The sequence below is a fragment of the Petaurus breviceps genome, unplaced genomic scaffold (assembly GCF_028583685.1).
Source record: "Petaurus breviceps papuanus isolate PSGF00001 unplaced genomic scaffold, PetGlider_PUasm1.0 223, whole genome shotgun sequence".
NCBI lineage: Eukaryota > Metazoa > Chordata > Mammalia > Diprotodontia > Petauridae > Petaurus > Petaurus breviceps.
In genome coordinates this window covers 306,111-333,575 of record NW_027185884.1, presented here as the reverse complement: position 1 = coordinate 333,575, position 27,465 = coordinate 306,111, and the positions used below count along the sequence as shown (strand labels likewise).

The following is a 27,465-nucleotide window of genomic DNA, read 5'->3' as shown; positions in this document are numbered from 1 at the left end:
TAGATCCCATTTTATAGTTGAAGAAATTGAGGCTGAGAAAAATTAATTTACCCAGGATTACACAGTAAATATTACAGTACCTGTAGCAGAAGTCACTCATGTCTTGTTGACTCTATATTCAGCACTCTATTCACTGTGCCACCTTGTTATCCCAATGCTAAATTACATTGACATTAGTCAGAATATATCTTAGGTATCTTCAAAGATTTCAAAGAAACTTCTTTAAAATTAAAGAACATTGTGTTCTTATATCATCTTATTTCTGAACATATCCCTCCCCCTCCTCTTTCCCTATCTAGTGACCCAAACCTTATAACAAAGATCCAAAAAAGAAAGAGAAAGAAAAAGTTCAGGAAAGCCAACCAATATATCAGCCAAGTCTGGTAGTAGATGTAATGTTTTTGGACTGCTTTCTGGCTAGGTATTAAAAGTCTGAGAAATACAAATATTGGTTTGAACAAGGAAGAGGTTTGGGGCAATCTATTCCTTTCACAAAGCTCTGCAGAGAAAATTTTTATTGTCACTTAAAGTAAAACTGAGGCCAAAGCTTTTTTATTTAGTAGCTGTCCAAGAACACCAAAGGAACATAGTTCTGGGTGATATATAAACTGTTTTTCAGCAGAGTTCTAATACCTGCTGTGTGATAGTGGCCAATTCATGTAACTTCCTTGAAGTAATCGTCCTCAGAGTCCCTTGTTGCTCAAATGTCTTATCAATTATTTTAATATACAAAACCATATTATCAACAAGGACAAAACAGTCAGTTATTATTGTATGACTAGATATTTTATTCCCTTTTGAACTGCCTCCAATTTTTTTTTTTTACTAGACAGTAAGTCCTCAGAAAGAATCAAGAAGTCTCTGTTTATATTTTGCCATTCTAGGGAATGACACAGTGTGATACATCTTTCAGTAAAGATAAAGTACATTAGTAGAGACAGTTTCCTCATTTGGAGTTTGTTTATATATATATATAATCACAATGAAATCACAGTACTGATAAAAACAAACAAACAAGCAAAAAAGAATAATTTGAGTGCTGTGAAGCCAGGGCAAGCAGATTCTCCAAACCTCCATGTGGATTGGCACCAGATGGGTCATAATGTTCATAGTCTAAGGCCTGAGCCATGAAGAACCAGTTCCCCTACTGAATGCAGTTGTTATTTCCATTTTTGATGCTGTTCCCATCTACCAGTTTTTCAGCTACTCATAGAGAACACATCCTCTACTATAAGACATTCTCATCATTCTTAGTCTTCTAGCACTGCAGATTAAAACATAACATTCTGGGAAATGTAGTCTAGAGAATTTACTTCAATGAACATGAATCTTTTGAACACAAACACTGAGAGAGTTCACAGGAACATCTTCAATGAATAGAACATTAATTGGGGGGGCGGAGTCAGGATGGCTGAGCCTCCATGGGGCTCCGGCTTCCATCTTCCCCAGTCTATGTAAAGGGGGACACTAAACAAACTTTGGAGCTACAGAACCCACAAAATGACACGGAGAAGCTAACTTCCTGCTGAGAACAGCCCAGCAGCCCAGCAGGAATCTCCAGCACAGTGCTCTGGGAGCTGAGCCCAGCCCCACTCCAAGGCTTTAGCCCCAGGAGGGGCCTGACCAGCCACGGGCAGAAGGGACTCTAGGTCAGCAGCAGCTGTGGCCATTTCCAGAATTATCAACACATAGATGTGAAGGACAAAGAGAGAGGTCAGTGCAGTCTGGACTTTGGGACCCAGTAGTTGGGAGTGGATTGGCTTTTGCCCCAAGGGCAAGAAGCCTCTGAGAGGCCTGGCACAGCAAGTGCCACATGGCAGCTTCAGCTCCCGGCCTGCAGAGTGTAGGGGGACTGGACAACCAGTCTGAGGGGTAATTGCTCTTGCTTTAGCCTGCTTGGATGTGGATTGCAGTCTGGGGTGGAGGTCCTGGGGTGTATATCCAGCTTGCCAGAGCGTGTGGAGGCTTCAGAGAGGGCACCCAACTAATACCTCCGGCAGCTGAGAAAACCCCAGCATTTGGGACGAAAGCTCCCCTGTCTGGTGGCAGAGTCCTACTGTGGCAAAAAGCCTAGGGGTCAAGTGACTGAGAAGCAACATGGCCAGGCAAAGGAAACAAAGCAAATATAAGAATCCACATTAGACTCCTATTTCGGGGACAAAAAGGAACAAAGCATGGAAGAGGAGGAAGACAGTCAAGTCAGAACTCCTGCACCAAAAGCTTCAAAGGAAAATATAAGCTGGTTACATGCCATAAAGGACCTTAAGAAGCAGATAAGAGAAGTGGAGGAAAAATTGGGAAGAGAAATGAGAACAATGCAAGAAAATTACAAAATGAGAGTCAACAGCCTAACTGAGGAAAATCACACCTTAAGAAACAGACTAACTCAACTGTCAAAAGAGGCTCAAAAAGTCAATGAGGAGAGGAATGCCTTAAAAAGCCAAATTTGCCAGACAGAAAAAGAATCTCAAAAGCTCAATGAGGAGAATCATTCCCTCAGATTTAGAATGGAGCAAAGAGAATTTAGTGACTTTATGAGAAAACGATATGCTGTAAAACAGATCCAAACAAATGAAAAAATAGAAGGCAATGTGAAATATCTCATGGGAAAAACCACTGACCTGGAAAATAGATGCAGGAGAGATAATTTAAAAAATTATTGGACTACCTGAAAGCCATGATAAAAGAAAGAACCTAGAAATCATCCTACAAGAAATTCTCAAGGAAAACTGCCCTGATGTTTTAGAACCAGAGGGCAAAACAGAGCTTGAAAGAATCTACCAATTAATTACTGGAAAAGATCCCAAAAAGAAACTCCTAGGAATATTATAGCCAGGTTCCAGAATTCCCAGATCAAGGAGAGAATATTATGAGCAGTCAGGAAGAAACAATTTGAATATTATGGAAACAAAATCAGGATACTGTAGGATCTGGCAGCTTTGACACTGAAGGATCAAAGGGCTTGGAATATGATATTCTGGAGGGCAGAGGAGCTGGGATTAAAACCAAGAATCACCTACCCAGTAAAACTGAGTATCATGTTTCAGGGGAAAACATGGTCATTCAGTGGAATAGAGGACTTTGAAGCATTCTTAATGAAAAAACCAGAGTTGAATAGAAAATTTGACATTCAGACACAAGAAGTAAGAGAAGCTTGAGAAGGTAAACAGGGAAAAGAAATCATAAGCCACTTATCAAAGTTGAACTATTGACATTCCTACATGGAAAAATGATAATTGTAACTGATGAATCTTTTATCAATATGAAAATAGTTGAAGGGAATAGAAAATATTATATATATATTATATATATACGTGTGTGTATGTCTATATCAGAGGGTATACAGTCATATGAATACATATGTGTGTGTATATATATTTACAGGTTTACATAGATAGAGGACACAGGACCAAGTTAATAGGAAGGGATAATACTTCTAAGGTGAAATTAAGAGGTGAGAGAGGAACATAATGAGAGGAGATGGGGAGAGACAGAATGGGGTAAACTATCCCATAAAGAAAAGGCAAGGGAAAATGGTTACAATGGAGGGGAAGAATAGCAAGGAAAAAGGGAATGGGTCAACCTTATTCCCATTGAATTTGGCTCAGGAAGGGAATGAAATACACACTAAATAAGCATATAGCTTATTTATTTATTATTATTATCACCCTACAATAGATTAGGGGGGAAAGGGATGAGAGGGGGGTTGATGGAAGGGAGGGCAGGCTGGGGGGGGAGAGAAGTTGGAAGCACCCACTTTTGAAAAGGAACAGGATCAAAGCAGAGAATAGATCAAGTGGGAGGTGGGATAGGAAGAGAGGGAAATATAGTCAGTCTTTTACAATATATCTACTATGCTATTGTTTTGAATTAGCCACACATGTACAACCTATACTGAACTGCTTAGCTTCCCAGTATGGGTAGGTGACAAGGGAGGAAGGGAATGAATCTGGAATTCAAAGTTTTAAAATCAAATTTTAAAAATTATATATATATATATGTGTGTGTACATATACTGTTATTAATACTATTTTACATGTAATTGGGAAATGGGATGTACAGGCACTCGGGCATAGAGATCTACCTGCCCTACTGGAAAAGTCGAAGAGGATATGGGAGAGGATATGGGAGAGAGCAGATTGGAGGAGGGAATATCCTGTGGGACTGCTATTCTGATGTTGTGGGTAGGGGAAAGATGGGGAGAAAATTTGTAACTCAATATCTGGCAGAAATTAATGATGTAAATCAAAAGTTAAAGTATTTGAAAAATGAAAAAAATAAAAAAAGATGGAAAAAGAAAAAAAAATAGAACATTAATTAATGGGTATTTTTTGAGGTGGGGAGCTCCGTGGTACAGTGGATAGAATACTGGGTCTGGAGTCAGAAAATCCAAGTCCAAATTTGGCCTCAGACACTTACTAGCTCTGTGACCCTGGGCAAGTCACTTTACCCAGTTTGCCTTATTTTCCTCATCTATAAAATGAAATGGAGAAGGAAGTGGCAAGTCACTTTAATATCTTTATCCCCCCCCCAAAAAAAAAAAACCCAAAACACTCCAACTGGGGTCATGAAGAGTATACAAAACTGAACAGCAACAACAACAATGGGCATTTTTATTAAACCTGTAGATCGTGGCAGCATATCATAATGAATAGAGAAAAATCCTCATAGCCAGAAAACCTGGATTCAAGTGCTATCTCTGACATCCTGACCATGTGATTCTGAACAGGACACTTACCCTCTCAATCAACTCTGTAAGTCTCTAAGTTGCAGGGAGTTCTGAGGTAGAAAGAGTTTCCTCCCTGGAAAGTTCCAGTACCAAGGAAATTCCAAGTCCACTCCTTATCCTCATCCTGATAGGTGTGGGTACGTTTCCCATCCCCCATTTTGATCCCAGTATATATATTTCTAAACATATGAGAAAAAAAAATTTTTTTAAAGCAATTGGGGTTAAGTAACTTGCTCAAGGTTACACGGCCAGTTATTATTTCTGGGTGTGGTGCTGAGTATCTGAGCCCGGATTTGATCCAGGTCATCCCGACACTTGAGCCGATGCTCTTACTCGCTGAGCCACCTGGCCGCCCCTAAGCAATTGGGGTTAAGTAACTTGCTCAAGGTTACACGGCCAGGTGTTTTTGGGTGGGTGCTAAGTGTCTGAGCCCGGGACTCGATCTCCAGGTGTTCTCAACACTGGAGCCGGTGCTCTTACTCGCTGTGCTACCTGGCCGCCCCGAGAAAAAATATTTTTAAGTTTCACTTTCTCAAATCGCAAGGGATAATTTCTATATTGTTGCCAACTTGGTGGGGGCTGGAGTGACAAAATTCAAACAACATGACAAAGAAGCCAGGATTAGAAATCAATAGTCATTGGATAGTATTTTAGACTAAGATATCACGTAACTGATTTATATTACTAGCTTTCCCATTAACAATCTTTGTGACTTGGGAAAAGCGTAACAACTCTGTGCCTCAGGGTTCTTAAAAATCAACACAAGGTAAAGAGGAATACTTATTTATCTCACAGAGGTTTGTATCAACATTGAAGCACTGAAGAGCTATGATTTTATCAGTGTGGAAAATTCTTCTAATGATACAGATAATCTCTCTCTCGGTATATACACACACGCACGCACACACACATACACAACACATATATACATATAACCACATATACACACACATATATGTGTGTGTGCGTGCGTGTGTGCGTGCACATACACAACACATATATACATATAACCACATATACATACACACACATATATGTGTGTGTGCGTGTGTGTGTGTGTGTGTGTGTGTGTGTGTGTGTAAAAAGAGACAGAGAGAGAATATGAATTCAGGTCTTCCTATCTTCCTGACTCCAAGTCAAGGCTCCATTCACTACATCAAACTCCCTCCCCAGATCATTTAGTAGACTTTTAATAATAAGAACACCCAAACATTGGTTAGACTCCTAACACAGCATTGAATTAGGAGCTGGGAGAGCTATAAACATAAAATATGGCATTGTCATTTCCCTCAAAGAGCTACAATCTAGGTAAGATTTTCCTCTTCTCAAAGAATCTGTGATCTCATTCATGCACACACAGAAGCATACATGTGTGTGTATACTATGCATATCATCTCTATACATATATATAAATACATATAAAATATTATTCTATAAGTCCTATAAAGTTCCTTGAGCATTAGAGAAATTAATTGATTTGGTCACACAGTAAATGTCAGGCATGATCTTAATCTAGGTTTTTCAGATTTGAAGTGCAGGATTTTATACCTCACAATCTCTCTGAAGAGAGAAAGAAGCTAGATTTAATGACATCTGTGCAGGATTTTGAGACACAAAAAGGATGCTTTTCATCTGTCAATCAAATTCTCTGCTTCATTGTGGAATGAAAGTGACCTCAGGTTCTCCAAAGCTATGCCAGTAGAGTACATGTCCTAACAAACTGAAAAGGTTTTGAGGATGGAGCTGCTGAAGGGATATCATTTAAGAACCAGCATACCTAGGATCAGAGAGGCTCATCAGCAGATGAATGTGACACACAATAATGAAATTTAACCCTTGCAGTTCTCTTATTAGATTGTAAGCTCCTTGAGGGCAAGGACTGCCTTTTGCCTTCCAGAGGATGTACAGGCATTTTCTAATGTTAAGTAAACATTCAACAAATATTTCTTCTACTCTGTGTTAAAACTGTGCTAGATGATGAAGAAAATAATAAATAATATATGAGTAATCAATATAATATATATCTTCTCTCTATATATGTATATGTGAGGGAGAGAGACAGAGAGAAAGAGAGAATTTTTATCTCATTTGATTCTCTAAATAAGCTATTGAGATAGATACTATTATTATCCCCAATTTACAGGTGAGGAATCTTGCCTTCATTTGTTCCCCTAGGGCTTTACATAGCCTGGTACACTTTGTGCATTTAATAAAAGCTTATTAATTGATAGATTAACTGCAAGTGGCTTACTAAGGTCATACAGCTAGTAAGTATCTAAAGCAAGATTCAATTGCATGTCTTCCTGACTCCAATTCCTTCACCCTGTCCACGATGATAAGAAAATAGTCCCTACCTTCAAGGAGCATACATTCTTTTTTTTTTTTTTTGTGGCTCAGTGGATAGAACACCAGGTCTGGAGTTAGGAGGAACTGAATTCGAATCCAGTCTCAGATACTGACTAGCTGTGTGACGCTGAGCAAGTCACTTAACCTCTGTCTACCTTGATCATCTATAAAATAGTAATAATTAATAGCACCTACCTTCCAGGGTTCTTGTGAGGATCATATGAAATAATAATTATAAAGTGTTTAGCACAGTGCCTAGTGCATAATAAGCACGATCCAAATGTTGTTTATGATTACTATTATTATTTTTATACTTCAGCAGTACCTCTCCCATCTGGACCCACTTTTCACACTCTTGTCATTCTCATTTAGGCTTTCTTTACCTCTTGCCTAGACAAAGGGTGGAGAGCCTGAAGCCTCCAGGTTCCTGGGTGCGGGCCCTCCCTCTCCCCCCCTCCCAACCTGACTGAGTCCAAGTTTTTCAGAACAAATCCTTTTATTAAGGAGATTCAGTCAAAGGGCGGTACCCGAAGACCCACAGGACCACACGTAACCCCAAGGTCACAGGAAGGAACATACATTCTTACTGTGGGAAACATTTAATTAATTCTAAGAAAAAAAACAATATTGTGAGGATAGTTAAAAAAAAAAAAGGAGTGATGCTAAGGAGAGTTCATTCCACTGAGTGAGGGATAACTAGCCGTTTTTCGCCTGAGGAAATCAAACAATTGATAATATGCATGGAGTTTGATGATGCTATATTCAGAGTTATGATGTTTTCATAAAAAAGTGCCTGATTAGAGCAGCATGCAGAGTATGCTTGTTCAACATCCTGATACTGGCTTAAGTGCTTTGGGGTTTCCTTTTTTTTATAGTATTTTCGTTTTATCTCAATTACATGCTAAGACAAATTTTAGCATTCGTATTTACAAGATTTTGAGTTCCAAAGTTTTCTCCTTCTCTTCCTCATCTCCCCTCTTCCTAAAATGGTAGGCATATTGATATAGTTTATACATGTGCTCTCATGTGGAACATATCAGTCACAGTTGTAAAAGAAGAAACAGATCAAAGGGGGAAAATGAAAAAGAAGAAAGCGCAAAAAGTATGCTTCAATCTGCGTTCTTTATCTGGCTATAGGTAGCATTTTCTTTCACGAGTTCTTTGTACTCGTCCTGGATCATTGTGTTACTGAGAAGAGCTGAGTCATTCATAGTTGATCATCACACAATGTTGTTGATACTGTGTACAATGTTTTCCTGGTTCTGCTCATTTCATTTTGCATCAGTTTGCACAAGTCTTTTCAGATTTTTCTTAAATGGGCCTGTTCATCATTTCTTATTGCACAATAGTATTCCATTACATTCATATAACCATAGCTTGCTCAGCCATTCCCCAATTGATGGGCATCTCCTCCGTTTCTAATGTTTTGCCACCAGTTAAAGGGCTGCTATAAATATTTTTGCACAGGTAGTCCTTTTCCCTTTTTTTGGATCTCTTTGAGATACATGCCTAGTAGTGGCATTGTTGTACCAAAAGGTATGTGCAGTTTGATTGCCCTTTGGGCACAGTTCCGAATTGCTCTCCAGAATGGTTGGATTAGTTCACAACTCCACCAACAGTGCACTGGTTTTCCCACATCCTCTCCAACATTTATCATTTTCCTTTTTTGTCATTTTAGCCAATCTGATAGGTGTAAGGTGGTACCTCAGAGTTGTTTTAATTTGTGTTTCTCTAAACAAAAGTGATTTAGAGCATTTCTTCATATGCCAATAGATAATTTTGATTTCTTCATCTGAAAACTGCCCTTTCTTATCCTTTGACCATTTATCAATTGGGGAATGGCTTATATCTCTAAAATTTGACTCAGTTCTCGATATATTTGATAAATGAGGCTTTATCAGAAACCCTTGCTGTAAAGATTGTTTCCCAGCTTTCTGCTTTCCTTTATTCTTGGTTGCATTGTTTTTGTTTATACAAAAGTTTTTTTTTAATTTTAATAATTTTAATAATTTTAATTTTAATAATCATAATCATCTAGTCTATATTTCATAATACCTGTAACTCACTGAACTTCTCCTTTAAGAATTTAGATGCTATGCCACTTGGTACATACATGATTAGTATTGATTTTACTTCATTGTTTATGGTAACTTATATGTGGTTTTCTTCCTTTTCTCTTTTAATTAGGTCTATTTTTGCTTTTACTTTACTTCATCACCTGCTTTACTTTACTTTGTGCTTACTTTTACTATGCTGCTCCTGTTTTGTTTTGTTTACTTCTGCTGAAGCATTATAGATTCTGCCCCAGCCCCTCATCTTTACTCTGTGTTTCTCTCTACTTCAAGTGTATTTCTTATAAACACCATATTGCAGGATTCTGGTTTTTGATCCACTCTGCTGTCTGTTTCCATTTTGGGGAGAGTTCATCCCATACACATTCATAGTTATGATTACTGTGTATTTCCCTTCACCCTATTTTTCCTCTTTTTTTCCTCTATCTCCTTGCATCCTTTCCCTCCTCACTTGTATTTTACTTCTAACTGTTACCTCCCCTGATCTGCTCCCTCCTTCTCTCACTTCCCCCTACCCTTTATTTTATCTCCTCCCCTCCTACTTCCCTGTCAGGTAAGATAGATTTCTATATCCAATTGATTGTGTATATCATTCCCTCTTTGAGCCAATACTGATGAGAATAAGGTTCATATGATGCCAATTGCCCATCTGCCCCCATCTTCCCCTCAACTATCATAGGTTTTTAATGCCTTTTCACACCCAGTGTATCCTTTTTCTCATCTCTTAGGTTTTTAAATGTCATTTCCTCAATTTCACCTTATACCCATACCCTCTGTCTATGTATATTTCCTTTTTCTTTAAAGCAATCAGGGTTAAGTAACTTGCTCAAGGTTACACGGTCAGTTATTATTTATGGGTGTGGTGCTGAGTATCTGAGTCCAGATTTGATCCTCAGGTCATCCCGACACTGGAGCTGGTGCTCTTACTCGCTGAGCCACCTGGCCACCCCTATCTATGTATATTTCTTCTAGATGTACTATAAGTGGCACACTTTTTAAGAATTAGAAGCATCATCTTTCCATATAGTGATGTAAACAGGTCAGCTACATTGAATTCCTTATGTTTTCTTTTCCCTTTTTCAGGCTTCTCTGGTATCTTGATATTGGAGATCAAATTGTTTGTTCAATTGTGGTTTTCTCTTTATGAAAGCTTGAAATTCTTCTATTTCATTAAATGGCCATTTTCCCCTTGAAGTATTGTGCTTAATTTTACCAGGTAGGTGATTCTTGGCTATAGTCCTATCTTCTTTGCCTTCTGGAATATCATGTTCTGTGACCTCCAATACTTTAATGTTTCAGCTGCCAAGTCTTGTCTGATCCTGATTGTAACTCCCCCAGATTTGAATTGTTTCTTTCTGGTCACTTAATAGTATTTTTTCCTTGGTCTGATCTTCTGAAATTTGGTTATATTGTTCCTTGGGGTTTTTATTTTGGAATCTGTTTTCTGAGGTGATCAGTGGATCCTTTCAATGCCTATTTTGCCTTCTGGTTCCAGGACATCAAGGCAGTTTTCCTTGATAATTTCTTGAAAGATGTTGTTCAGGTCCTCCTTTTCATTATGGTTTTCAGGTAGTCCAATGATTCTGGTATTGTGTCTCCTGTATCTCTTTTCCAAGTCAGTTATTTTCCAATGAGATACTTTACATTTTCCTCTATTCTTTTCCGTCTTTTGAATTTGTTTGATTTATTCTTGATATCTCATAGAGTCACTAGCTTCAACTTGCCAGTTCTAACTTTTGAGGAGTTGTTTTCCTTAGCTTTTTCCATTTGGTCTCTTTTACTTTTTATGAGTTATTTTCTTTTTCCAAGCTGTTAATGCTTTAAAAAAATAATTCTTTCGCATCACTCTCATCTCTTTTCCCAGTTTTTCTTCTACCTCTCTCATATAATTTTTAAGCTCCTTTTTTTACCTCTTTAAGAGTTCTTTCTGGGCTTGAGACTGCTTCTAGTTTTCCTTTGAGGTTTTGCCCATAGGTTTTTTGACATTTTTGTTCTCTTCTGAGTTTGTGTCTTGATCTTCTCTGTCACCATAACTTTCTATGGTCAGATTCTTTCTTGTTGTTTTTTGCTCATCTTTTTTGGCCTCTTTTCTTTCTTTTAAATTTGAGTTCTGCTCCTGGAGTGAAAGGGGCACTGTTTCAGGCTTCTTGTGCAAGAAGATGTAGGCTCTGGCTGTTTATCTGGTACTACTTTGATGTTGACCTGAGACCTATAGGGAACCCTCATTTCTGATGCTGCACTGAGGGGGTAGTGAGTGTCAGAGCTGCTGGAGGCTATAAGGGTCTGGCAACATACTTGGTGCTGAGCCAGGGTCCTAGTGCTGGTGTCTGGCATGTGCTGAGGCTGGTGGGTAGTTTCTGCCTTTCCCCTGCAGTTACACTGAAGCAGGTGGCAGTCTGGCTGCTGGAGGTTGACTGTTTGCCTAGGCTATTCTGAAGCACATGGTGGTTCTCAGAGCTGGAATCTTCCTGTTCCTCTGGCTATGCTGAGGCACATGAGGGGTCCTGGTGTTGGGGTTTGCCTGCTCCACCACACTGGGGATCAAGACCTCCTGTGGGGCTTGCCGCTGGCTTACTGGGATGCTTCCTGTCCTGGAATGTTTTCCCCTTTTGCCTGAGTGGGAGAGAGAGAGAGACCTTTTTTGGCCATCTTCCAAGTCTTTGAACTAATATTGTTTCACTTCACCTTTTTGCTGGTTTTGCTGTTCCAGTATTTGTTTGTGGGTATAATTGTATGGTTGTTTGGAAATGAATATCTGCTTTGGGGTTTCAAAGAAAATTTGCATAAAAAACAACTCATACTTTCACTTTAACTTTTACTTTTCTGCTTTCAACTTAGAAAAGAGAAAACATTAATGATTTTTCTGATCTCTCCCTATTCAGTTCTGACAAAACCCCTTTTTCATTCTGTCTCTCTTCTATCTTCTTTGCATTTAAGCTCTCTGGGTCTCAATTTCTTCTTCTTTAAGATGAGCGAGGTGACCTAGATGACATTTAAGGTTCTGCTAGCTTTATATCTATGATAATATGACTGTAGGCAAATCTGCTAACTCCTATGAACCATAAATTAGGTGATAATAATAACTGTAGAACTTACCTTATAGGGTTGTAATGAGGAAATCACTTTTGTGAACTTTTAAGCACTATATAGATGTGAGCTTCTGTGCTATGTTCCATGTAGTTTATCTTAAACTACCAGTCCACTCTCCTTATTCTTCGCCTCCCTGAAACCCAGAAAAAAAAAGCAAAGAAAGAAAGATTATGGCAATGCTAGGTACAGATCAGCATATAGTATATCACTGTCTTTTTCTTCTAGTAAATTACCCTGGCAACTAGCCTGTTTAATTCACTCTAATTCCCTCATTCTTCCTGAACTCTGAGGCTCCTTAACCTCTTCAGATCTCAGTTTCTTCATAAATAAATCACCATAGAAGGCTTCTAGCAGTTATGGAATTTATATTCCTAAAGGAATAATCTTTGACCTCCCATCCCAACACTGTTTTAAAATACACTGAAAGAAAATAACATACAGTTTTCCATTAGTTATACAGTGGTTTCTGCACAGCAGCCTTGTAAGAAATTCTCTGTACTGAAAAAAATTGCTTGACCACTAGAACAGGAACACTTACTGTGTGGCAACTGACCAGAGCCAACTCACATAGGGAAAGAAAAGAATATGCTTTCCGCAGGCAGAATCACCAGAGTTGTGCTCCCTCGAAGCCTTCCCGTTTCTGCCCCAGGCTCTACTCACATGCAGGACAGCATAGTCTTAGAAACATGGAGCTAGAGCGGTGAATACAAAGAGAGTTCCTACATATCCACAGGCAGGGCTGTATTCTTCCACCACCCATTTCCTCTTTGGACAAATACTAGGAAAAGTTCAATTTAACACATTAGTAAACAAAAATAAAACTTGAATGAAGGCATTCTTTGTAGAAAAAAATCTAGTGAAATGTTTAAATATAATTGGATTTTATGTTTAAATAATCCAGGTTAAGAAATACTCCTGCTATTTATGATTCCTTTTGATTTATGATCTAACCTGATATCATTTTAAAAATGTTAATAATTAGCTTTGACACTGTAGCAGTGTCCCAACATACACTCAAATAGAGCCTCCACCCCAAAGCAAGCTTATCCTGATAGTGTCATTGTGGTGGTTCAGTTGTGTCTGACTCTTTGTGACCCCATGAACCATAGCCCACCAATGCTGTCCTTGCAGTTTTCTTGGGAAAGACACCGGAGTGGTTTATCATTTCCTTTTCCAGTAGACTAGGGCAAGCTGCTTAGAGGTTAAGTGACTTGCCCAGGGTCACATAGTTAATAAGTTTCTGAGGCCAGATTTGAACTTACATCTTCCTGATTCCAGGCCCTTGCCTTTATCCACTGAGTCACCTAAGTGCCTCTAGGTGATTATAACATATAATTATATTTCAATTTATACCTTTGAAATCTACCATTTGTTAGCAGAAAGGACTGATGCTTTAACCTTAAAATTTTGGTACCAGAATTATCCATTGCTCTGGGCCTAAGTTTTGTTGACTTTTGCATTGATTTTATTTACTATGTTATTACATTTGTTATTTTGACTGATTGTTTAACTTTGTAAGTATTCTCTCATTTCTCTGAATTCTTCATATGTTGATAGTACACTAATATTCTATTATATCCACATGCCACAAATTGTTTTTCTTTCTCAACTGTCAGATACGTACCTTGTTTCCAGGGTTTTGTTCTGTTCTGGATATTTATAGGTATAGATCCTTTCTTGTTTTTGTCTCATTCTTTAATAAAGCTGTCATTGACTATGACATTACTAATAGAGGACTTATAAGTTTCCCAATAAAATATTGAGCAAATCCAAAGTATAAAGCCAGTAAATCTTGATAATTATCATTTTACTGAAGAGCCAAAAGCCAGCCAAAATGCGAGTCATATTTTAACTGAATAAAAGCATATTAAAATTCATTTTAGACATTATGAAACAAGAATGTTATTTCTAAATTATACAAGTATATAGTCAATTAGTGGTGTGTAAGTGGCACAGGAGATAGATTAACAGGCCTGACATTCAAACCTAGCCTCAGACACTTACTAGCCATGTGACCCTGGACAAGTCACTTAACTCTGTTTTCCTCAGTTCCTCATCTGTGGAATGAGCTGGAAAAAGAAATGGCAAACCCCTCTAGTATCTTTGCCAAGAAAACTCCAAAAGGAGTCATGAAGAATCAGACACAACTGAAACAACTGAACGACAACAACATGGTTAATTGGAATTAAACACATTTTAAATCAGGGATACAAGGGTACTGTCAGAAAAAAAAATCTCTTTTGGCCTCAAACACTTAACACAAAACTAGCCGTGTGACCTTGGGCAAGTCACTTAATCCCAATTGCCATGCCATCCCCCCTCCAAAAAACAAATAAATAAAATCTGTCAAGGATGTGTATATGCAGAGGAATAAGTCTATGAATTATAGATATTCTAAGAGATGAAGAAATATGACAGAAGTATAGTATAGTAGAAAAAATAAGGGACTTGGAGTCAGTTTGGGTCAGTTTGAGGCAGACAGCATGGTGCTATGGAAACAGCTGTGACTTCTGAGACCAAGGACCCATGTTCACATCCTTAGTTCTCTCACTTACTATCTGTAGGAATTTGGGAAAATCATTTAACTTTTGGGGGCCTGTTTCCTCTTAGATAAAATGAGGAAGGTGACCTAGATGAAATTTTAAAGTCCTTCTAGCTTTATACCTATCACAACATGACTATGGGTAAGTTTCCAAACTTCCATGAACTATAGTTTCATCCTCTGTGGGATGGGTGATAATAACTGTACAACTCACCTCTAGGATTGTTATGAGGAATTCACCTTAGTAAACTTTATATGTGAGCTATTATTAGATTTAGTCCCTTTCTCATAGTATTATAAAGTATGAGTTTAGGTTGTCATCATAGTGCTGATTACAACTTCCAGGTATTTGTCACTTAAACTTATCTTAGACATTTGCTAAATGACTGTGGAAAGAAATAGAGAATATGGATAATGACTTTACCTACCCTTAATGGTAGCATGATCAAGCTCAGTTACCAACCAGCTGTGTAGAATCATCCAACTTCTTTGGATTTTAGTTTCTATTAAATTAGTAGGCTGAACTAGATTACTGATCATTGATCTTTTTGTATTGTTAAAATAAATGCCCCTGTGAACTGGTGAAACAGAAGAGACACCAGGTCCAAAACAGAGGAGCCAGATCACAGTTTACAAAGATTCTAACAGCATTTATTGTCATGAGAGGAAGAAACGTGCAGGCTGGAGTAGTAAAAGACAAAGTTCTCAGTTGTTCAAAAGGGAGTGGGAAAAGGGCAAGGTATATATATATATACATATATATATATATATATGTATATATATATGGCTTTTATGACTATTTGAGGTATTCATGGCTAAGTGGGGAGATGAAGGGAGAAATACAACAGATCAGGACATCAGGGGAGTGGGGGTCCAGGGAGAACACATTTGCAAACTCAACAAATCAGAAAGCAGAATGTTGCTCTTTAGATAAGTTAGGAACCAAGATATCTGCTTCCCTCTCTGAGCTGATCAAGATTGGCTTCAGCAGTTACAGACATCTCCGTGTCCAGCTAATGTTTACTAGAAAAGGATCACGTGTATGTCAGCCAGCTCTGGGCTTCAGGAGTCCTCCTAATTGGTTTTATTATTTAATTATATTTAAATAATTATTAATAATATATAATAATAAATAATATAAATTTAAATAATTATTTAATCATATTGTGCGACTCCGTTGTCTGCTTACCCTGTGAAAAGGAGAAGCGCTAGCAAACTTAATTGGTTGGTACAGGCATTACAGAGTTCATGGCCACAGTATGATGGAATCTTAAACACCCTGGTGAAACCTATTGACCCTTTCTTAGATTCGTGTTTTTATAAGCATGTGATAGAATGTATAAGATTACAAAGAAATCTAATTTTGCATTGAAATTCAATTTTTACAATTTAAAAATAATCCCACAAACTTCATGGACATCAGGTTGGACAAGTTGATATAAAAGAGCTTTTCTAGCTTTAGGTGTCGATTTGTTCTGTTATGATGCCTCACAAATAAAGAACCCTCTGCATTTGTGGCTACCAAAATGATTACCCCTTTTCCATTAATAGTATTTGGGGTCTGGACAGTCCCCAATTAATTTCTTTTATTCTTTCTTTCCCTTGGTAAACTCTTTTATGTCCATGGGATCAACTATTGCTTCTCTGCAGATGATTCCCAAATCCTAACCTGTCTCCCCAATTCAATCCCTGCACTGCCAATTTCCTGGATGTCACATCACTGTCTCAAAGTCATCGAAACAGAACTTTCCACCAAATATGCCCCTCCTGTGACTCCCTTTTTCAGTGGAAGAGACTACCATCCTCCCAGCCAGCCAAAAACATTACTTCAAAGTTATTGTAATACAGTGGAAATCAGCTGGATTTGGAATCAGAGGACAAGTTTAAGACAAGTCAGACTGAGTTAACAAGCATTCATTAAACACTGACTTTGTGCTAGGTACCATTTCAAGCTATGGTGGTACAAAGAGAGATAAAAAAGCAGTCCTTGCTCTCAAGGATCTTGCATTCTAATGCAAACAAATGTATATCAAGAAGATATATAGAAGACAGGGCAGTTAGGTTGTCCAATGGATAGAACTCTGCCCCTGCAGTCAGGAAGAACTGAGTTCATAGCTGGCCTCTGACACAAGCTGTGTGACCCTGGACAAGTCACTTCACCTTGTTTGCCTCAGTTTTCTCATCTGCAAGATGCCCTGGATAAGGAAATTAAAAACTGCTCCAGTATCTTTGCCAAGAAAACCCCAAATGGGGTCACGAATGGTCAGACATGCCTGAAATAAGTGAACAACAGCAAAATATAGAGGACAAATTGGAGATAATCTTAGTGGGAAGGATCTAACATTAAGGATGATGGGAACAACTTTTTTTTTCCGAAGGTGAGCCTTTTAATTGAGACTTGAAGGAAGCCAGGGAGGCCAAGAAGCAAAGAGATCTGGTGGGATAGGGTTTAAGATACGAAGGACAGTGAAAATCTCCAGAATCAGAAGATTGCAGTGTCTTTTTCGAGAAACAGAAAGGAGACCAATGTCATTGGTTCACAGAGTACAAAGGAGTAATTAAGGTAGAAGGAAACTGGAAAGGTAGGAAGGGGCCAGATTGTGAAAGGACTTTAAAAGAGAGAGGATTTTGATCCTGGAGGTAATAGGGAGTCACTTAGACTGGAAGGATGTTGTTTTACTCCACAGTAATAGAGAATTGTGGAGGGGTGGTGGTGAGCGAGTTCCTATTCACTACTTAAGCAACCAGCACAAATTATTTAACCTCTCTAAACCTTAGTTTCCTTGGCTGTAAAGTGAGAGGAATTAGACCAGAAGATCTCTAAAATCCCCTCCAGATCTAAATCGCAATGATCATTTGTTCTTCTCTCTCCTTAACACCAATATACAGTAGCTATCCTCATTTACCAAGTTTACCTCTGCAAACATCTCTCACATCCATGTGAGCACAGTACCTTGGGTCTAGTCACACTCCTTAATACATTTTTGTTGAATTGAATTACTCCCAATAATGCATCCTTTGGACTAAGATACTGTCTGTCTACTTGGGGTAAGTTATTTTGGTCTCAGTTAGTATTTGGCTCCCTGAAGAAACCTTAGCATTGATCAGAAAGAACTGTCAGCTTCCACACTGCATATCTAAAGATCTTTTTTTTTTCTTAAAGACTGTTTAAAGTAATTTTTATTGGTAGCAATACAAGCTATCCAAAGGATATACACAATTGATGGTTTGATTGCAACACAAATTTCACACAAAGTTCATATAGTGTCCACCTTTTCTCTTTGAATATGACATTAACCTGCATTAAATTCTGAAATTTTGTGGGATTCAGAATGTTGGATTTAGGCCAGACAGTTCAGGTTTCTCTGACTCAATCAGTTGGTTAGGGAGTGAACTATTCAGTGAGCAAGGAGTTATGTCCATGACTTGAAGTTAAAGGTTAGCTGGAAGGGTTTTCAACACTTTTTTTTAGTTAGACATCCATCATGGCATTCTACCAAGAGCCACCTGAGAGTGGTCTGTCACACAATTATTCCAAATGTGTTTTTTTCCTTTTTGGATGAAACTTATAATCATCATTCTAAAACTCATGGGTGTGAACTAGAAAATCCATGCCTGTAAACTGGTTTCAAATGAGTCACAATAGAATGAAGCCTTTGAGATGCTTTGACCTAAGCCTCACTGGAACCACAAGTTGAGTTCAACATTGTTAAGTGGCAAAGAACAGGGAAGATAAAACAGATTGATCTTAATCCCTAACATCAGCAGCTACAACTTTTTCCCTGCTTCCTTTCCGAATCTTAAGTATAAATGGGCTCTCATATAGATCAATCATAGAATCTTAGAACTGAAAGAGAACTGGTAATTAATCCAGCCCAATTTCTTCCTCCAGAAAACTGAAGCTTGAGAACAGGGGTTTTAAACTTCAGTTCAATACATAAACTTGTTTTAATTACTTTTTAAAATATTTTGATGATTATTTCAGTATAATTGTTTTTTTTCTAGCAATCCTATTTATTTTATTTCATGCATTTAAAAAACATTATTCTGAGAAGGGGTCCATAGACTTCACTAGACTGCCAAAGGGATCCATGAGTTTGACTGGTATTCTTGCCATACCACTACTAACTACTAACTACAGTTCCCTTGTAGGTATGAAAGAGTAACTCACCATCAAAAATGTCTAATACATCACTAATATAGAAATATGTTTTGTATGATTCCACATGTATAATTGCTATCACATTGCCTTCTCAGTGGAAGGGAGGGAGAGAATTTGGAACTCAAAACACATTTTTAAATGAATGTTAAAATAAATAATAAAAGTTTTTAACATCCAATATGTGCTTCTGAAAACTAGAATGACTATATAAATATGGAGACATTTATACAAGAAAAGACACTACCCAAATACAAGGTGAAAGAAATGAGGCATCAAATTATTGACTGATTCTTATAAAATAGTATTTATAGCCATAATCTCGTGTGTTTTAGGGTGTGGGATGAAGAGTAGGAGAATGTCTACTAATTTTTTTCTACCACCAGAGAGTGCGGAAATTAAGCACATGCATATAATCTAGTCCGTCCCTTTGACTAACCTACAAATAGGAAAGAGTTAGGAAATAATTTATCTGCATTTTCTAGGAAATTGCAGAACAACCAAGTAGATGAAAGCAGACCAGTCTAAGTATTCAAGAAGCTCCACACTATGTCATAAAGATAAAAACATCCTTTGTCCTAGCCCAGGTAGTTTGTATTCTCAGCATGAAAAAATGAGCAATGCTTTTCCCAACACGGTCACCTGCAAGCTTACCTTCTTTGTTTTCTTACAATGTCTACGATCCTAGTCACCCCATTTAGTGGAGACAGCTGCATACAAGAAGACCTATGATGATTCAGGTATGCAAGTGCATGAAGTATAGTTCCTATGAGAACAAAGTTCAGCTTCCCTAAGGAGCTTACTATTATCCACTAACAAGTTTAAACAAACAAATCCCAACATTGTTTACTCTTCAGGTACCGTATATCCACTCACCTGTGGATATCTTCCTCATTTCCCAGACTTTGGACAGTTAACAATGACGTTAAGATGGAGGCACTATTTAAATAATTTAAATCAAAATATTAAAATTTTTACGTTAGGGATCCTGCATTTTCTGAATAATCAGGATAATTATTTCAACTTTCCACTTTCCTTTCCCGGTGAAAACTTGATCTATCATGTTTATCATTAGTCTATCATGAGTCTACTAACTCACTTCCTTCCAACTATATATTTTAGTATTTTTGTACCTTTACATTGTTTCCCCATTCATGTGCTATTTATAAGTATATTTGGGTGTTTTTCTTGAATTTGGTTTTTAGTTTGTAAATACAATATATATATATATATATATATATATATTAAGTTTGTTCCCCTTCTATATTTTTAAGGAAAGAAGGATTGGGGTGGCTAGGTGGCTCAGTGAGTAGAGTACCAGTCACGGAGTCAGGAGGACCTGAGTTCAAATCTGACCTTAGACACTTAACACAAAACTAGCCATGTGACCTTGGGCAAGTCATTTAACCCCAATTGCCCTACCTTCCCCCCTCCCAAAAAAGCAAAAAAAAAAAAAAGAGAGAGAAGGATTATATTTTCTCTATAATTTTCATTCTATATGCAATCCCATTACTTCCCCCATACATCATCACCTTCTCCATACACATCCACACTCAGGATGTATAGCATGCATAATGAAAGTTCAATAGGTATTCTTTATGATGTTTAGGATGTAAATCTATGCTCCCTTTTAAATCTTTTCAATCCTAATTATAATCCCATTTTATATATCACTTTCAGTGGAAGGAAGTGTAGTTTATAGTAGAAAGAAAATTGGATCAAAAGTCATAGGATTTAGGTTCAAATTCTTGCCTTGACACTTACTACCTTGTTGGATAAGTCACTTAACCTCTCTGGGCCTCAGTTCCACATTTGTATATGACAAAGGTTGGACCCTTCCAGCTTTAAACTTATGGAACTGGAAGTATTGTAATGGGCCTATCCGAATGCTCTTAGTTATTTATTATCCTTATCCCAGATGATTTTGACTTTGAAAAGAAGGAAGGAGAGGAGGACTGGATCTGTGATGTTATTGACAACAAATTCCTGGATGAGGAATCTTTATGAACCAGTGTAGGTCAGTACTTGCATGGCTGAGGTCACACACTTGACCTCAGAGGCAGCACTTGAACCCAGGTTTTCTTGACTGGAAGGCCAATCCTCTAGCCACTATATCCCCACCAGCTCTCCTGGAGAGGAAGCTGTTGGATATATAGGTCTAGGAGAATAACTCTTAAAGATTCTAGAATCAGGCCTTTTGTTATTCAGTCGTTTTTCAGCTGTGTCTGACTCTTCATGACCCCATTTGGGGTTTTCTTAATAGAGGTACTGGAGTGGTCTGCCATTTCCTTCTCCAACTCATTTTACAAATGAGAAAACTCAGGCAAACCAGGGTTAAGTGACTTGCCCAGGGTCACAGTGTCTGAGGCTGGATTTCAGCTCATGAAGATGAGTCTTCCTAATACCAGACGTGGTGCTCTATCTACTCTGCCACCTTAGCTGCCCCAGGATCAGGCAACCATGAGAGAATGAGTAAGAGTACATTGAATCGTAACAGTTCTCAGGCATATTCATGTATATATTCATTGAATAACTGATTCAAGAATAAATATTGCTTGTGAAGACAGCTGAAATGGACATATTAACCATAATGTTTCCTGGTTCCCCTGCATCTGTGGACAGTTCCATCAATAGAATTTCATTGCACTTCTGAAAAAATGACTTGGATTCAATCTAGTTCTTACTTTATGAGAACCAGTCCTCCCAACCCCATTCCCATGTGCTCTCCAGCTCTTTTAAGAAATCAAATAAAGTTGTAAAACCTGTTTCTCTATTGGATATTAGCAAGAGGACAAATGCCTACCTTTAGAAACCTTTTCATAAGGCTAAACCAGTATTGCCAGGAGCATAACTACATAGGCCTCTTTCAGAATCTGGGTTCTACCATTCAATACCTCAAATTGTCTTATGTTTTATAATGTTTCCTCATCATAGAACATTGTTTTAATACCATTCTTTAAATACCAAACCAAGTTCACATTTTGTCCTTTAAGACTGTGGGATCAACATTGAAACGTAAGTTAAAATTTGCATGACACTTTTAGATTTGGAAAGCACTTTATATGTTATCTGCTTTGTTCCACACAACACCTCTGTCAGGTAGTTGCTATTAGGCATAGGGAATGGACTTTGATTTCCTTGATAAAGGGAACTCCCCAGTGAAGAAACTCACTCTACCTATGTGGGTCAGTAACTTCACCATAACTTATAGTCTTAGAGAGTTTTCTAGAGAACTAAGAGATGAAGTGATTTGTTCAGGGTCACACTTTCAGTATGCATCAAATTTAGTACTTGAACCTGGGTCTTCCTCACCTGAATTTAGCTCACTAATCATCACACAACATTACCTTTATTTAAGCCTATGGTATTCTGAGGCAGCTAGCTACCAAGTACCAACCAGGCTGGGACTAATTTATCTTCCAAGAGCAGATAAAATAGGCCAGATTCAAGGTGGGATAGACATAGTTGTTGTTTTTAACCCCATTTTACAAATGTGGAAACATAGGCTCAGAATTAAATGACTTGCCTAGGGTCACATTGTGAGTAAGTGACAAAGGTTAGATTCACAGCTGTATTGTTCTGATTCCAAGTTCAGCACTATAAAACCTCTAGAAAGGGTGATTTTTAAAAACAAACATCATTGATACAACTGAGTTTTTTAATTCTATGATCAATCCTCAGGAAACCAGAACCATTCCAATTAATTGAGTTAATTTTTAGTAAAGAAAAATCTCCTCCTCCCTACCCCCCTTAAACAGGATCTGTTAAACTTAAAAGGAAAGGCCAAATGGACTAGACTCAATATTTTCCAAACATAGGGAAGAAGACATATTTGCAAGTACGTCATTTCTTTTGTTTTGTTACTTTAAAAGGCATTACTGAGAAGATGCCATTTATTGTCTATTGCTCCTGGTGTGTTTGACTATACTACAATAATACCACAAACCACTGATTACTCAGCTGTTGTTTATTAAATTTAAAGAGAATTCAACGTCGGTAAATTGGATCTTCTTAGGACAGAGACCTCACTGGATGCCTTCCAGATGCTTTGGTCCTTGCCATTTTTATAATGTTTTCTTTTAAGCTTTTTTTTTAGTATTTTATTTTTCCCCAGTTACATGTAAAAACAATTTTTAACAATTGTTTTTAAAGCTTTGATTTACAAATTTTCTCCCTGCTCTCCACCCCCCACCCCGACCTTGGGAAGTCAAGAAATTCCATGTAGGTTATATACGTGTTGTCATGTAAAACATATTTATCATAGTCATGTTGCGAAAGAAAACATACATAAGAAAAAAAAAACTCAAGAAAAATAAAGTAAAAAAAAAGTAAGTTTCGATCTATATTCAGACACCATCAGTTCTTTCTCTGGGGATGGATAGCATTTTTTATCATGAGTCCTTCAGAGTTGTCTTGGATCATTGTATTGCTGAGAATAGCTAAGTCATTCATGACTGATCATCTTACAATATTACTGTTGCTTTGTTACACAGTACATTTCAGCTTGGATCAGCTCATGCAAGTCTTTCCAGGATTTTTCTGAAAGTATCCTGCTTATCATTTCTTAGAGTATGATATTATTTCATTATGATCACATACTACAATTTATTCAGCCATTCCCTAATTGATAAGCATCCCCATCAACTTCTAATTCTTTACCCCCAGAAAAGAGTTACTATAAGTAATTTTTACATAAATGTCTTTTTCCTTTTTAAAAATTTCTTATTTTATCTCTTGGGATACAGACCTAGTAGCTAGGTCAAAGGTTATACAGGGTTTTATAATCCTTTGGGCATAGTTCCAAATTGGTCTATAGAATGGTAGAATCAATTCACAATTCCACCAACAGTACATTAAAGTCTCATTTTTCCAAACTCCCCTCCAATACTTACCTTTTTTGTCCTATTAGCCAATCTAATATGTATGACGTAGTACCTCAGAATTGTTTTAATTTACATTTCACCAATAAGTAGTGAGTTACAGGGTTTTTTTCATACAGCTATAAAGAACTGATTGAATCTGAAAACTGATTATATCTTTTGATCATTTATCAGTTGGGGAATGGCTCTTATTATTCCAATGAGATAATTTACATTATCTTCTGTTTCTTCATTTTTTGAATTTGTTTTATTGTTTCTTGATTTCTTCTAAAGTCATTAGTTTCTATTTGTTCCATTCTAATTTTTAAGAAATTATTTTCTGCAGTGAGCTTTTAGATCTCCTTTGGTCAATTTTAGATATCATTTGGTCAATTCTGCTTTTTAAGGCATTCTTCTCCTCATTGCTGTTTTGTCCTCTTTATTGACCTAGTCTGCTTTTTAAGATGTTATTTTCTTCACTATTTTTTTGTGTCTCCTTTACTAAGCTGCTGACTCATTTTCCTTGATTTTCTTGTGCCTCTCTCATTTCTCTCCCTAATTTTTCTCTACCTCCCTTACTTTATTTTCAAAATCCATTTTGAGCTCTTCCATGGCCCAAGACCAATTCATATTTTTAGTGGAGGTTTTGGATGTAGGACCTTTGACTTTGTTGTCTTCTTCTGAGTTTGTGTTTTGATCTTCCTTGTCACCATAGTAACTTTCAATAATCAGAGGTTTTTTCCCCCTCTTTTTCATATATTTTCCCAGCTTATTAGTTGACTTTCAATTCTTTGTTAAAGTAGGACTCTCCTTCAAGGGTGGAGGGTACACTGTCCTAACTTTCAGGGGGTTTGTGCAGCTGTTTTCAGAGATACTTCTAGGGATCTGTAAGTTTTCAAGTCCTTCCAAAGTAGTGTTATCTAAGGAGATATGTTTATTACTCTCCTGGTCTGTGCTTTGTTGACTGAAAGATCACAAGTACTCTATTTTTTCCCTGGAACTGTGAGGAGGGTCCCCCCCTGCTGCGGATGCAAGCTTTGCTGTGCTAGTGCCCCTCTTCATCCTGAGACTGCCACCCAGGACCCAGATCCGATTATGGACAAAGCAACAGAGTCCTGCCTCAATGCCAAAAAGACCCCTGTAATCTTCTTGTTTGACCCCCTTACCTTTTATGACTGAGAGCTCCTAAAGGAGCTGCTGCTGCTGCTGATTCAGTCACTCCCAAGGCCTGTTCCTGGGTGCTGGGGTCAGGGCTATGCTGGTGTGGCCTGCTCTGGACTGTGTTCTACTCTCATCCAGCTGTGATGGACCTTTCCTACTCACTTTCTAAGTTGTCTTGGCCTGGAAATTTGTTTTGCTCCCTCTTTTTGTGGGTTCTGCAACTCTAGAATTTATTTAGTGTCATTTTAAAAGGCATTTGGAGAAGTTTGGGGGCGATCTCAAGTAAGTCTCTGACTTTACTCTGTCGTCCTCAAGTACATCAATTTTACAAGAGACTTTTAATTTCACAAAAATTCACATTTCTCTTTAGGGTGTTACAAGTCTGTTATTATATTTGCTTATTATTTTGCACTGCATAATCATGCCTGTGTCATAGAGAATGTATATACAATGCAACAGTCATTGCTCTTAAAACAATAGTGCACTCAACATGACTGCTATGAAAATGTTTTGCATAACTACACATATATAAACTATATTGAATTGCTTTTCTTCTCAGCGAGGGTGAGTGAGGAGGGAAGAAGGAAGAGAATCTGTAACTCAAAGTTTTAAAAACAAATGTTAAAAAATTGTTGTTACACGAAACCTGGAAATAAGATACACCGGCAATGGGGTATAGAAATCCATCTTCCCCTATAAGAAAGTAAGGGGGAAGGAGAGAGATGGGGGGCATATATGAGAGGGCGGACTGGGGAAAGCAGTAATCAGTATGCTTGCTCTCTTAGAGTGGGGGTAGGGGAGAGATGGGGAGAAAATTTGGAACTCAAAATCTTGTGTAAATGAATGTTGAAAACTAAAAATAAATAAATTCTGAAAAAAAAGCCCAAACAAAACAATAGTGTACTTTATAAGATCCCTTCAAAGTCTTGCCTTTTGACAGTTGTCCATTTAAGAAACAGCAGAGAATAAGCTACTAATTGATGTTGTGTTAGTCTCACACTGACTCCAGTAAACTCTGTTGGTCACAGTCATATTCATTAAGCACCTGTTGTGTACCAGGCACTGTGCTAACCAATGAGGATACAAATATGAAAAAAGAAAAAAAAATCTCTGCCCTCAGAGAGCTTGTAATCTAATGGGGGACCACAATACACAATGGAAAGCTGAGGAGGGAAGAGGAGGAGGACTGGTAGGAAGAGGAGGGAGAGGAGGAGGAGGAGGAAAAGGAGGAAGAGTTACCCAGCACAGGTATCTCAGACCTATCTGGTTTCCTTAATCACTGGCCATTCCAGCTTCTCCCCATATCTCAACCATTTGACCCTATCTGTATTCATTTTTATCTTTACCTGGTCTCAATTTCCTAGTTCTTCTTCTGTTTACTTCTTCTGGTTGTCTTGTTGATTCTCACTCAATACTATTTCATATCTCTCCAATTAAAACCTTGACTTAATTCTCAGATAGCCATTTTATGACCTCCACTTCTGTTTTCACTTTTTAGCTTCTCCACCTGTGCAGTGCACAATCACCTCTGACAACTAAGCTATAAACCCACTCCTGGCCAATAGTGGTTGACTGGATAGTTGCATGTTGCTTGGGTTCACAACATCACGATAAACAGAAGGCAATCCCCTTCTTTTAGGTTATAGATCAAATAAGCAGTAAAAACGTACGAAATGGGTCCACGATTTTGGTCATGTGGCCCATTATGCAAACAGAGGCCATAATTGTTCCAAATCTTTTGATGGAAAAAATGAAATGCCATTGTGGGTAAAGAATATTCAAGTCTGTGTTTGAAGTACATATATTTTCATCATTTGTGAATGTGGTAATTATAAAAAAATCATCAGTAATATATGCATTTTGACCTCACTGTGGATAGTGGGCATTTTTCTGGAACATTGTACATAAAGAAAATAGAATCATACTCATGAGATCTATAACTGCATAGACCCTTGGAAACTATTGTAAGTCCCTCAGTTTATAGACAAGAAAATGACACTGGAAAAGAACCCCAGCACTGGTGGGCCATCTTTGAACCTGGGTTCAAATCCTACCATTGTTTACTGCTCATGTGACATTAGGCAAGCCAATTAACTTCCTTGGACCTCAAGTTCTTCATCTGCAAAAAGAGGAGTTTAGATTAGACAGCTTCTAGGCTCTTTTCACTTTTAGATTGATGACACTGAATCCCAGGGGTTAGAAGTTCCCAGAGTTACTAATGAACAGAGCTAGGAACCAGACCAGTTTCTTTGATTCCTGCATATTAAATACACTAGAAAAGTTAACTGTTTAAAGCAAATAATCTTTTTAAATTTCATTTCATTCTTATTTTATTTTTCTCAATTACATGTACAATTTTTTAACATTCTTTTTTGAAATGTGTAGTTCCAAATTCTTTTTCCTTTCCATCTCCCCTCCTTGATAAGGTAAGCAATTTGATATAGATTATAGATGTACAGCTATGCAAAATATTCCCACATTAACCATGTTGCAAAAGAAAATGCAGA

At 37.7% G+C, this 27,465-nt stretch overlaps 1 protein-coding gene across 5 annotated transcripts in view; it reads right to left on the bottom strand.

Moving 5' to 3' along the window:
* SLC9A2 (solute carrier family 9 member A2) overlaps positions 1 to 27,465 on the bottom strand; it is a 221,658-nt gene that overhangs the window by 129,770 nt on the left and 64,423 nt on the right. For all 5 annotated transcript variants that reach the window (XM_069094923.1, XM_069094918.1, XM_069094919.1 and 2 more), the window contains one exon: positions 12,244 to 12,370. The gene's annotated coding sequence lies outside the window, so the exon portion shown is untranslated. The remainder of the gene's footprint in view (positions 1 to 12,243; positions 12,371 to 27,465) is intronic.